This window comes from Lissotriton helveticus, chromosome 2_1 (genome assembly GCF_964261635.1).
Source record: "Lissotriton helveticus chromosome 2_1, aLisHel1.1, whole genome shotgun sequence".
Classification (NCBI taxonomy): Eukaryota; Metazoa; Chordata; class Amphibia; order Caudata; family Salamandridae; genus Lissotriton; species Lissotriton helveticus.
In genome coordinates, this window is record NC_136059.1 from 650,140,212 (window position 1) to 650,154,667 (window position 14,456).

Consider the following 14,456-nt stretch of genomic DNA (forward strand, 5'->3'; position numbering starts at 1 on the left):
GTTAACGTGGACCATGCTCCACACGAACCATTATGTGAAAATGGATAAGGAAAAAGTGGCAGAACTCCCTTCGGTATCTGGAAAGGGGGGAGTCGACCACACACCCAACAATTAGTGGAATTGCTGGTCTGATGTGAGTAATGTAACATGCGGATGAAAGAATTATTTTTCATAGCGAGGCGGTAAGAGAGTTCATGAGGAGGCAGATCACTAAACGTGTGCTCTACTGTAGCATTAGCAGACTTATTTACATGAAGAACTGGGAAATACAAGAAAAATGCATAGCTGGTGCAGGAAATCATAATGCTGAGAAACAATATGAAACATAGAAAAACGATACATCGAATTGAGTTTTGACTAACTCTCTCACTATGGGGGTCTATTTTATACATGTCAGAAACAGTCTAACCGTTTCACCTAGGGGAGGACTTAGACAATCAAACTGGCTGACTTATTTTACTAGACCGGAGTTTTAACTTATACTCCTGTTGCGGAGTTTTCTCTAACAGGGGGGGTGTAGTAACATTGTCTTTTGCGGGACAGTCCTTGAGAACAATATTTTGGCAATCCTTCAAATCCTGGGAAATGTTCTTTAAAACGGGTTTCAGTCCATAAAACTTTTTTATATGAGAAAGGTGCACCCAGCCTTTGCGACCTTCCAACTTCACGGCTGTACGGGTGGCGAGGAGGACCTGTCGGGGCTCTTTCCAGCGTGGCTCCAGCGGACTTGAGCGGTCAAAATTGCGGACAAGGACCATGGATCCTGGAACAATTTCATGCGGTGCCACCTCGGTATTGTCTGGAAATGCGGCGGCAACCTGTGAACGACAAGAGTTGAGGGCAGACATCAAGGAAGCTAGGTAATCTGTCAGCATATTACTTGAAACATCGGTAATACTTCGGGGTCTAGGAGTACCCCACATGTTAGGGGGGCGGCCGAAAACGACCTCATACGGGGACAGACCTGATCTGGAATGTGCGACCATGCGCATATATAATAAAGCGACTGGCAGAGCTACTAGCCAGTCCACACCTTTCTCTTTACACACTTTTGCAATACGGATTTTCAGAGTCTGGTTATGTCTCTGTACGAGACCGGCTGCTTCAGGATGGCGTACACAATGAAACTTCCACTGGTACCCCAACAAAAGGGAAACATGCTTCATCAACTCGGATGAGAATGGCTGGCCGTTGTCAGAATATACGACTCTAGGGAGTCCATAACGGGGGAAGAACTCACGAACCAACTGCTTGGCAGTGGTCGCGGCGGTGTAATCTGGAACTGGATATGCTTCTGTCCACCTGGACAAAGCGCATACAACTACAAGGACATACTTGAAACCTCGACATCGCTCCATCTGAATATAATCCATCTGGAGGACTTCAAAAGGGTGGTCAGGGGGCTGGAATCCACCTTGTTCCACCGGGACACTTTTACCTGGATTAAACTGACAACATATCATACAGGTACGGACTTTCTGCTTGGCTGCAGCTCGTAAATGCTTGTTGAACCAAATGTTCTGGATACTGTCTAACATAGCTTTTTCTCCTAAATGTGCTGGACTATGTGCGGTATTAATAATGACTTGAACCATAGAGTCGGGGAGAAACCATGTGGCTCTACCCTTCGTTAACCATCCTTGATCTGTCTGGACCCCTCCTTGTTCGGACCATTTCTTGATTTCTTCGGGAGTAGCATGTAACTGTATATCTATGACATCTTGTGTAGGGTCCTTAACTGTCATGCTTGTAATCGGATCTGGAGTGTGTGTCATGTTAACTGGAATGTCTAGAGTCTGTGCTGTGAGCTTGGCTGTGCGATCTGCTAAATCGTTACCTTGAGAAATAATGTCAGTAACTTTCGTATGTGCTTTGCACTTCATGATAGCGATAGATGTCGGTAAATGTATGGCATCTAACAGAGCTTGAATAAGGAGACCATGCTGAATCTTGGTTCCATGAGAAGTCATGAAACCTCTCTCCTGCCAGAGCACTCCGAAGTCGTGTACAACTCCAAATGCGTAGCGTGAATCTGTGTAAACATTAACTTTCAAGTTCTTGGCGTGTATGCAGGCTTGTGTCAGAGCAACTAGCTCTGCTGCTTGAGCGGACAGGGTGTCAATACGGTGTGTTTCAATAACTTCGGTGTCAGTAGTCACTGCATACGCGGCAACTAGTTCTCCTGTACTTGTTCTCATACATGAACCATCCACATAAAGTGTCAGGTCGGGGTCTGGTAACGGAGTATCTGTCAGATCTTGTCTTGGCTTTGTCGTAATGTTAACTACTTCCACACAGTCATGTGTGGCAGAATTCGAAGTAACTGATGGTAACAGTGTAGCAGGGTTCAGGATGTTGCAGCGTCTGATTTCTATGTGTGGCTGGAACAGTGTCAATTCATAACCTGTTAAACGTGCAATTGTCAAGTGCTGAGTTTGTGTTCGGTTTAAAAGGACTTCCACGGAATGTGGAACTTGTACTGTCAAGGTATGTCCTAAGACTATGGAATCACTTTGTCTGATAGCTGGGGCTGTGGCTGCAACTGACTTGAGGCACGCAGGCAGAGCCTGGGCTACAGGATCTAATGTGCTCGAAAAATAAGCACAGGGCTTGTATTGTCCTGCTTGATCTTGTGTGAGAACAGATAATGCTGTACCTTCCCGTTCAGTTACGAAAAGTGTAAAAGGCTTACTGTAGTTCGGTGTCGCTAGAACTGGAGCTTGGCATAGGGCTTTCTTTAACTCATTGAAACTAAGTGTATGTTCAGATGTCCAAGGGAGGACAGTCGATACGGCTGCCTCCTGTGTCGTTAACTGTATCAGTGGCTTGGCTAGAAATGCATACTGAGGAATCCATTGTCTGCAGTAAGAAGTAAGGCCGATAAAAGCACGTACCTCCTTCTGGGTCTTGGGCTGAGGAAGACTCGCTATTAACTGGATATGGTCTGGTGTCAACTGCCTACCCCTCTTGGACAGTAAGTGTCCTAAGTATACCACTTGCTGGACACAGAATTGAAGCTTAGAAGGGGACACCTTGTGCCCCATCTCGGCTAGGAAATACAAGACTGTAAGGGATGCTCGCTCGCAAGCACGTTCAGAACGGGCTGTGATCAGGAGATCATCGACATACTGGAGCAGGGCAGTGTCAGTTGGCATGTGAATGTTGTCTAGTTGTCTTTTAAGTGCTTGACTGTAAATGCTAGGGCTTTCTGTGAAACCTTGAGGAGCGCGTGTGAACATATAGCTCCTTCCATTTAAACAAAATCCGAAAAGGAACTGGCTGTCTGGATGAATAGGGACACTGAAAAATGCGTTCTTGAGGTCTATGACAGTGAAGAACGTGGCTTCGGAATCAATGGCTGTCAATAGGGAAGAGATATCTGGGACAACTGGGTACTGAGGAATAATACACTTATTAAGCTCTCGTAGGTCAATCACTAATCGATATACTGGGGGTGCATTTGGATCAGTACGTTTCATGACTGGAATGATCGGAGAATTAAATACGTTGGAGTCAGTTTCTACAACCACTCCTTGAGCCATGAGCTCGTCAATAATTTTGGATAAGGCTGCTACAGCCTCAGGTGGCAATCTGTACTGTCTGATTCGTGGTAACACTACACCTGGCTTGAGAGTCACACGATAGGGTGTGATTTGCATGTAACCTACATCAGTTGGACCTTGCGCCCATAAATGCTGCGGAACACTAGACAATCTTGGATCAAAATCTCGTAATACATAGTGACCCTTAAAGTCACGTAGGAACAATCGTATTCCCTCTGGGGAACAGCATATAACTGCACCTAATTCTTTCAGTGTTTTAATGCCTAATAGGTTTCTGGACATGACTTAGTAAGTAACAGATCAGTAGTACGGGACAATGGACCTACTTCTAGAGTAACTGGCTTTGAAATTTCATTTACGATAGGTTTTCCTGAAAATCCAAGGGAAACATTTCTTGAGCCTGAGAGCGGAGCCCCTGGAACTTCGGCGTGACTAATTGTGGTCCTACTTGCCCCTGTATCAATCAAAAACTTTCTGTCTTTCCCTAATGCTTGACTGTGAACATAGGGACCTTCTTGATCTACAGGTATCTCGATGAGAGGCAAGCCTACCTCCCTCTCTAGGCTGTTTCATGAATACTGTTGGTACTCTGGATACTCAGACTGTGCATACTGGTACATCTGCTGTGTGACGTGCTGTGTTGCAGCAATAGGCTGCGGAGCTGTAACTGTCTGTGGCGCATTCTGTGGCTGAGGAATCTGTGAAACTTGTTCTTGTCTAGGCGGACGTGGTCTTTCTTTAGTCTTACCAGTAGCTATGTTGTGTTTCAGAACTGCACACTCATTTATAAAATGACCTGGCTGTTTACAATAATTGCAGTTCCCTTTAACGGGAGCTGCAGGATGACTGGCTTGATTTGGACCCCTCTTCTGACTGTCTTGAGGAACAGATTGTGCAACTAGTACTTTCATTTTCGTGTCTTTCATACGTTTTCTCTCGTGTTCTTGTTCTTCCCTGATCCTATTCTGGTGGTATTGGAGCATCTGCAACATCTGGGACGGGGTATTAGCTTGCCAGTTACTTTCAACTTTCAAAACTCGATTTTTAATTTGTGGACTGGAATTCTCGACTAATTTAGTAACAAAAAGGTGAGGGTATGACTCACTACTTGTCTTGAGGCCACTGTTGATGCTAAAACATTTCTCAAATCTAGAATAAAAATCACTGATATCTTCGTCTTGTTTCTGTTTACAGGCTGAGATTGCATCCCAGTCTTCTTTTCTAGTTGTCAATAATCTAGGTAAAACTTGTATTAATAATTCTGGTAATTCTTTACATTTCGCTCCAAGACCGGTACCTGGTACTCGTGCCTTATCTTCAGCTTCTAGAACTGCCCAATCGATCTTTTTCTCTCCCACCTCCCATTCTTTTTCCTTGAGCTTTTCATACACCCCTGCGGGCAGCAGAACTTTTAACATTTTAATTATATCTGGATACGTGTATTCTCCCATACGGAGCATGTCTTTTAATTCTCTATGGAACCCTGCTGGATCTTTATCATGACAGGGAATTAATTTCTTCATCTCTAGGAGTTCCATCTTTGTAATCGGAGTGTAAACAAACACTCGTTCTAGTTCGCCACCCGTTCCTCTGACTGGGTGGACTTCTCGTAACGGATTCTGTCTCTCCATGTAAAATGGTTTACCTTCTGGGGGTGAGACATGAACAAAATGCGGGTTCAGAAACGTTCTATATTTGTGACGCTGTTCTAGAATGACACTAATTAAGTCGGTACCTAAACCTTTCCATCTATACTGGAGTAACTCGTTCAGGACATCATGTAACGGGCCTGGATCAGAGTGCTGACCCTCATACAATGTAATGAGGTGCTGAATCATATACATACCCACCAGTCGCTGCTCGGCTGGGGGCATTTTTAGAAACATTTGTGCCACTATTTCGTCTGGAAAAGTGGTAGAATCAGTAATCCATCGGACTGCTGATCGGGCTAGTTCTTGTTCATGCATGGTACTTAACTCACTGTAACCGATTCGTGATTTCAGAATGTGATCGGTAGCTTGAAACACTTGTTCTAGAGAACCTTGTTCTGGTGCTGGATAATGAAAAATAGACTTGTGTTCTAGGCGTAAATGGCGATCTGGAAATCTAGATTTTCCTACATACGCTATTCTGTCAGGATTCTCGTCGTCTAACTCTTCAGGATCAGAGTTACTTTCTTTCTCGCTTACTTGTGCTGCTTTACGCTGTTCGTGTAATTTTATTATTTCTTTACGGATTTTCTTGTACATACTCTCCATAGCACTGACGGTCTTGTGCTTACCCTCGGCTATATCATCACTCCACCTTGTCAGGGTTTTCATTTCAGCCGGATCTTTAGACGGGTAATCTTGTTCTCTTATTAGACAATTGATCAGAAACTTTAATATCATGAGCTGGGTCTCAGCTTTCCTTTGAGACATGGCCTCGCTAATACTTTCTGGATCATCCCCTGTACGGATGAAACGATATATTCTGTCTAGATCTTCTTTCATATTCGGTAAGGTGACTAGATACTCGGCCACCTTTCTTACGCGGAATGAATATAAAACCATATTATCCTCGCCTGGGACTGGATCATAGCCGCATTCGGCAAGGGATTTTCTTATTTCTGCTACAGTCTGATGTCTGGGCGTACGCTGTGATGCTTGTATATGTAATTCGGCTGTCGTTAAACGCTTGTGTGGCGGCGGGGTTTGAGGAGTACCTCCCCCTGCGGCCCCTAAACTAGAGTCGTCTACTGAGGCTCTTCGTCCTGGCAGAGTGGGAAATGGAAATGTAGGCTGGACTTGTATGGCGGGCTGGACCGGGGGTACCGTAACAGGTACTCCGGTGTCTGGAGGAGCGGGAAGTGCCTGATTTACAGGGACTGGCGGAGCGCGAACAGGATTTGCATATTCTGGGACTGTGTCGTCCAAATAGGACGAAATAAAAATATCAGCTGCGGTCTGTTTGTGACGTAGCTTGGTCGGAACTAATGGTGGCGGGAAATTACTGGATGCCTCTGGGGTCGCTTTTGGCAAGCCCTCGGCAAGGAGAGGATACATACCCCTAATAAGGGCATGCCTCTGTCTGTCTGACTGTTCGGCTTTGACTTGTTCACCTATCTCGATTAGTTCTTTTTCTTGTGCTCGTTCTAAGGATTCTCTACTTAATTCTGACTTTCTGATTTCCTTTTCAGTTCTTTTATGAGCTTCTTTGCGCCATAACTCGATGGCATCTTTCTGTGACTGTCTGGCTTTCTTTTTCCATAATGCCTCTTCTACTCGCATGATGCACTCGGCATCCCATGTACCCGATACGGGCCATCTATACTTTTCTTCTAACTGTTTGGTATACTCTACCCATAAATCTAGATACAGTATGGCGCTTATGCCATGCTTCTGATACATAAAATGACCTGGACTGTCCCTAGGCGGGACAGGAACTGCTGCTTCCAGCAGACCCTTTCTAGTTTTTAACTGGCGTAACTTAGAAAACAAGGGCATGACTGGACTGTAATCTAGACACAATACAATACACAATGAACACGATACTTATTCCCCATTCATACCACGACATTAAAATACATGAAGAACATTTAAAAATAACAGTTCGAACAGAATACTACCTGGAATACGGAACACAGAATACATGAATTTTCTCGAGAACAGAACTGACTAGAACAGGAACTAGATGCACTGCTGAAACAGTACGAAACTTACCGGTCTCATAAAGAGACACGTCAGGACCCGCATCCACCGAAGTGGACACTTCGTTTGTGGGTCTGTGTACCACCAACCCACGGACCAGAGTCAATTAAATTGACCCTGTCTAGATACTACCCCAGTAACGGTACTCACCGGGCAGCAAGAACGGAAGGCCTCAGACTGGACTGGACTGCCTCGACGTCGGACGGACGAACTTCGGACTTCTGTTACGGGTGGGCCTCCGGATACCTCGGACCTTGGACTCTCGGCTTGGGCTCTGGTCGGGACTCGCCGCGTTCCTCCACCGTCTCGTTTGGATGCTGGACCGCCTCCTCCGTCTCCTCCGTGGGCCTGAGGGATACTTGAAGCAGAAATATCTGCCGGTGCGCAGAAGAGTTCCGTCACGACTGCAGAGGGTCAGGGGGTCGGCGTGGCTTCACCGACGCGTGGGGAAAGGGCAAGTCCCTATTCGGGCGCCATTATGTGGTAAATAAATAAATAATACCCTATTTTTGAATGAATAAATGAATAACAGATAGCTCAATAAATAAGAGTCAAGATTCGAGGTAGTAGGAGTTTTTTTTGCAGGTTTAATACAGCAAATACAGGAATAGGATGGCAAGGCCCAGCAGCGCTGCTGGTGTCAGGATCGGGACAAGGGAATAACTTTTTAATAACAGTGCATGAGCATATATACATAACGCAAATACATAGCATTACATTGCAATAGGCGTAGCAGTGGGTGGAGCAAAAGGCGTGACGCGTAGCAGTCGCGAAAGATAAGGGTGAAAAGAGGTGTAACAGGGCGTATACATAGACATGTGATGCAAACGTAACAGAATATGTCATGAATGGGGCGGAAACCATGGAGGGGGCTACCTGAGGAGCCGGGACCTCTAACCTGGTGGTGCGCGCAAGCTGGCAATGACGTATCACTAGGAGAAGCTGGGGGCTATGAACTCTGTGCTAGGAGCAGAGACTGAAGTCTGGAGAGTTAGGGCGACATGTACCTAAGCAGTATCTAGTATCTGATGTTTAGAGAACATGTTGATATAAACTAGAAGTCAGGAGGGGAAAGGCTAACTTGATTCTAAGACTGGACCATGCATTATTCTACATGTAGTGCGTGATGAAGAATATTAAATGACCATTAAATGCAGTATTTCTCTAACGTGGAGACGTGAAGGCTAGACAATGACGGAAACTATCGATGCGATTCAGTAGCTTTAGGAATGCAGAGAACGAGGACTGAACTGATAACTGGAATCATAACATATTCTTGGCAGACTCAGAGGCAGAGCCAGGGTGAGCCGGGCACTGCGAGGCAGGAAGTAAGTGAAGGGTCGAGGATACAGGTGGGGGCTGTATCGCTCCTCAGCGAGGCTTCAGGAGACAGGAGCTGACTCTGGTGTCCAGGCCCTTTTGAAGGCCTAGAAACGGGGACTTTTAAATAGAATAACGTGCACACTGAGAAACGTGGCAACGTAGCTTTACATAGGTCTGATATTCGTAGTATTCACGAGAACTGGAAACTGGCATACTAGAGGTGGACACAACTATAATTGCGTCTTGAATCGAACATAGGGAATACATATGCATATTTAATCATGCACACATAACATATGATGGATGACACGTAGGGACACAGAACATGGCAAAATTTACTTTTCCACAGTACAAGAAATTATTCATAAACATTTAATGCTTTAAGCTCTTGTGGAATGATACCTATTCTAATTTGTTATATATGCCTCTCGCTGGCATTGTATTTTTCTCTAAAAATAGCTGGCATAAAGATTTATTAGAATCTTATAATATTGAATTGGCAATTTTCCCAAGAGGAGAGCAATTGCCACAGGACGTGACCTTTACCCAGCTGATGGGTTCATTGGGCATGGTATGTGCAAATGGGAGATTGAAGCCAGATCGGCCAGCGGAACGTACTTTTCTGAGGGGCCAGCAACTCTGCCCAATAGATTATGTGTTTTGCGAGGCTTGGTGTTTTGGGCTAATTAAAAACTTTGAGGTGGTGAAAATGACGGGTAGTGATCATTATCCATTGAGGGCAGAACTACATTCACTACGTAGGATAAATAGAGAAAGGGTTCTGCAGGTCCAAGTGAATTATCCAAAACGGCTGACAACTAGTATAACAGAGGATTATATCGAAAAGTTAAAGCTAACCCAGCAGGCTATTCCTGTAGAAGAGTTCGAATTTAGAGATGAAATTACCTGGTTTGAATCCACCATTGGAAAGCTGGTGGATACCTTAAAGAAACAATTTAGGTCACGAATGCCAGGTTCTGGGAGCCATAGTACTAATAAAAATAGGAAAACCTGGTTTGACGATGAATGTCGGGTAGCTAAAGCCCAGATTAGACAGAAGGAAAGGAAACTAAGGGTAAGGTTTAATGTGGAATTATATCAGTCGCTCCAGTATTTAAGGTTAAAATATAAAACCCTAATTCAGAACAAAAAAAGAACATTTAAAAATAAGTGTTGGGTAAAAATGTTGGAGGTAATTGAAACTAGAGATGCCAAAGGATTTTGGAAATTAGTTCAAGAAAGTGTGAGCAAGGAAGTAGGTTCCCTAGAATGTATGGTCCCGGAAGATCACTGGGCGGGCTACCTGGGAGAAATCTATGGGAAATGGTCAACGCAAGAAGAGCCCAGGATTCCAGTTTGGCCGCAGGTGAGGGATGACATAAAGGAATACTTCACCACAAGCTACATAAAGAAAATTATAACAAGTATGAATCTTACCCGTGCTGCAGGCCCAGATAACCTTCCGGCAGTGATAATAAAAACTAGGCCAGATTGGTGGGCTGAGTTCTTTGCAAAGATGTTTCAGGTAGTCTTGGAAACTGGTATTATTCCAGAAAGTTGGAAGGGTGCAATCATAAGACCTATACATAAGAAGGGCGACTACAAAATACCGAAAAATTATAGGTTGATAAATCTCCTTGATGTAGGGGAAAAGGTGTTTGCCAAAGCCATATTGGGTTTATTAAAAGACTGGGCAGAGGAAAATCAGATTATACCCCCGGAACAGGGAGGGTTTAAAGCAGGGCACTCAACAATCGACCATTGTTTTGCCCTCTGGGCAATAGCGCGGAAGTCGACGGAAGTACGGGGAAGTTTGTTCTGCTGCTTCGTAGACTTCCGAGCAGCTTTCGATCTGGTGGATCGGGAACTGTTGTGGGAGGCCCTAACTAGCCTTGGTATTCCTAAAGATCTGCTATGCCTGATTCAATTGCTCCACTCTAAGAACTGGGCCCAGATAATTATAGATATAGACGGTAGTTTAACTGGGATAATTGAGATTGGAAACGGGCTGCGGCAGGGATGTGTATTGGCACCTCTGCTGTTTTCCTTGTTCTTAGCAGATCTGCCAAAAATTTGGCGGAATGTGATTGGAGCAAGCCCGAAACAAGATGGTAGGCACATTGCATGTTTGCTTTATGCCGACGATCTTGTGATCAAGGATCAGACAGAAGTTGGCCTGCAAAGGAAACTGAATATATTTAATGATTACTGCTCCAGGAAAAAACTTATAATCAATATGGATAAGACTAAAACCCTGAGCTTTGGTAGAAGGAAGGCCGGGTTCACATGGTGGCTGGGGAAAGATAAATTAGAATCGGTTACTGAATACAGGTACCTGGGGCTATGGTTTGAAAAAAGTATGAAATGGTCCACCCATCTAGAGGCATCAAAAGTAAGAACTTCCGCATCAATAAGTGGCTTGAAATTGTTTAACAAAGCCTATGGTGGGATGTCAGACAGACCAGTGCTAAAAGCTTACTCGGCCATGGTACCTCCACAATCTCTGTACGGCGCAGAATTGCTATACCTGAGTGGCAAAGAGAGCTGGGATGTTGAGGAAGGTAAAAACCTAAAAAATCTGTTTATACTGCCCTTGTCAGCCATGGTTCAAGCTGTAAGACTAGAATTAGGACTTACTTCATGGGGCATTCTAGCTGGTATGGCCCTACTTCGATTCTGGCAACGTCTAGGAGTAGACGAAGACACCAAAATTTCACAATGGTGTAAAAACGAAATACGGAATAGCGAATTAAAATGGACAAGAGAGACTAGGGCGATTATGATGAAGCTATGTCACACGATGGAGGGTAAATTGTGCCCTACGACCCTTATGATTAATATTGACAAGAAGATACTAAAGACCTTGGGGAAGGAATTATCCCATGCACAGGACCAAAATTACCTTGCAAATAAAATCTCAGTGCATTTTATGTTAGATGCATGGAAAAATGAGCAAAGCTTTCCCTATATTGATAGGCTACCGGACTGCCGACTACGAAGTGAGGTTCTCAGGGTAAGAATTGGGGTGAACGCGTGTTATTTGAATAATGTGGCAAAAAACGTAATGATCGATAAGACGGGAAGATGCACTTGCACCTTGGGCACCTCTTGTGACTTGTTACATATTTTACTTGATTGTCAGAAGTTTCTTGACTTACGAATTATGTTTTTAAAACCGATTTTTAAGAAATATGAAATTAAATCTAGGGCCCAGGCTGTAACTTTAATGACTGAAATGACCCATCTAGATATTGCTGTTGCTATTGGGAAATTTATGCAAAGAGTGAAGGCATTCCTTCTTACCTTTTTTAATGAGTTTTAGTAATAATGTAGCTCCAATCAGAGATTACTGGAGGGTTTTATATTGAATATGTTTTATGATATGTTTTAGTGTGTTAATGAAGTGTCATTTTTAAGAGAAAATTTTAATAGTATATGTTTTGTTTGTGGACCAACGGTCCAAATAAACGTGATTTTAAAACTGAAAACTGAAACAGTCCTGAATGAATCTTCAAAGATTAGGTTTTGGTGTTTTCACTTATAGAATTTTTTAAGAAATTGTGACAATTGCAAATTGAGTTGTGAAATAAAATAAATTTATTTTGAAGATTCATTCAGGATTGAAATACTGGTCTCCACGGGATAAATGTTTCATTCATTGTCTTGCCGAATCTAAGAAATTACCTTGCAGTACTGGCATTTTGTTATGTTTATTATCATAGTGGCGCGGCCTTGCTGTGCTTTAGCCAAACCCTTGTTGTTCCTTCGGTATCTGTACATGGCGTGCTTCATAGTGTCCATCTACTGTTGTAGGAAATAGTGTGGAAAACAACAAGCCTTTAAGCTTTTTTCCCAGACACTCAAGGGACTTCAGTTTTCTTGCTTCATTAGAAACAATTCAATAGCATCACCAATGACTTCTTTAGAATGCAGAGGGTGGATGCTATAGTGTTCATAAATTTCTTCGGACCTAGATCTATTTGCTTTTTCAATCTGTCTGCATGATGGTAAGGTATTATCCGCTATGCAAATTTCATTTTCAGCAAACATCAATATTTCTATAGTAAATATTATTTTGAACAATGTATTATGTTACTTTTTTTACTTTATTAACATCTACTAACTCTTGCCGGCCTTTTCTATTCTTTGTTGGTACCCTATTTACTAAAATGATAAGTGGTTCTTCTATCTCCCCGTCTGCTTCTACAGTTCCAATATTCTTTTTAAAATCTCAAGGTAAATACACAACTCTTTCTTTTAGTCCTCTCTGGAGCTCAGTTGGAGGTAATGTATCTGTCTCTGGGTCCATTTGAACTATTGCTTGAAAAGTATATATGCGTTGTACAAGAAATTATTCATAAACATTTAATGCTTTAAGCTCTTGTGGAATGATACCTATTCTAATTTGTTATGTGTGCCTCTCGCTGGCATTGTATTTTTCTCTAAATTGTCATTAAAGTACCTACAGATAATCTGTTCCGTGAATAAATCAAATCTTTCTTCAACAAATAAATATGCACCAATTTCTTGCCACTTATCTTTGTTCTCTTTTTCAATTTTAGAGTACACAACTACATTAATAGTTTGTGTTTTGTAGCAAGTTCATCAACAACAAATACAAACACAGTTTTGTTATTCTGAGGAAACTGTTTACACTTTGCAATGTCTTGAGCAAAGTTTGCAGGTGTAATTATCTGTATCTTCATCATCTACACCTCCAACTACCAACTCTTAATTTTCCCAAACTTTTTTCTGGACCAGGCAACTGAAATTGAATACCTTCATAAACTTTCTTTTCTTCTGCTAATGTCCCATACAATTAAGTTATATTCATCTCTCCTAAACATAAAGCAGGAGTCTTTACATAGTTCTCACCAAAGTTCATATTTTGGAGTGATGAACAGATAACATTCTGAAATCATGAAACGTGCTTCTACAAACCTTTCTTGAAAGACATGCCAGGGAATGTCCCTGCACATTACTATAATTTGTGAGCATGTATGAAATTGTGTAATAAATCAATTGATTCCTGATGAATACTGCAAACACTACTACAATTCTATTTATATACTGTGGCTGATTAGACGTATCCTTCCATTCACCTTTAAATATTTTTACAAAACGTAGTTCTATCAATAACTCTTTTTATAACACTTGTTCATACACAACACTGTTTTCTCTAGTGTCTATATAAATACCTTCTTTAAAGCAAATGCTTTCTCTACAACACACTCAATATATTGTTTTTGCTTAAATGCATCACTTCCCCTCTTATATCTGTTCATTGTTTTCTGCAAATTTTGTATTACCCTACTGCAAAACATTTTAGCTCTTAACTCCTTAAAAACTGTTTCTGTTTCCATGACAAACTCTCAGATTTCCTAGAACATATCCTAATTTGTGAAACACATACTCCTTGCTTTTTTCCAGTTGATCTCCAGATTCCATTATTAGATAAGACCGTACTCTCAGTCTGTATTTTACAGCATATTTTTTTGAGAAACAGCTTAGTACTCTTGACAGCTTTACTTTTGTGCCTCTGGGCATTGTCTGCCTTATTTTGTTTTTCCGTCTCACTTTGAATTTGATGCTTCTTTTGTTTCTTTCTTTTTTTGTGCTTTTTAGGCATTGTAGTTCTTTAAAAAAATATATATATATGGAAAAGTAATAAACAATAAATGAATGACCAGATTAAATCATCTAATTATTAATTCACTAGGTAACTACTTTATCTACAAAATAATACAACATACTAAGAGAGGGTGTGAGAGCTTGTGTTTGGATATGTGGATGGGTATAAAAGTATCTGTGAGGGTGTGAGAGTATCTCTGTAGGTATGTGAATGGTTCTGACTGTGTCTGTATAAGTATTTGAGAGGGTC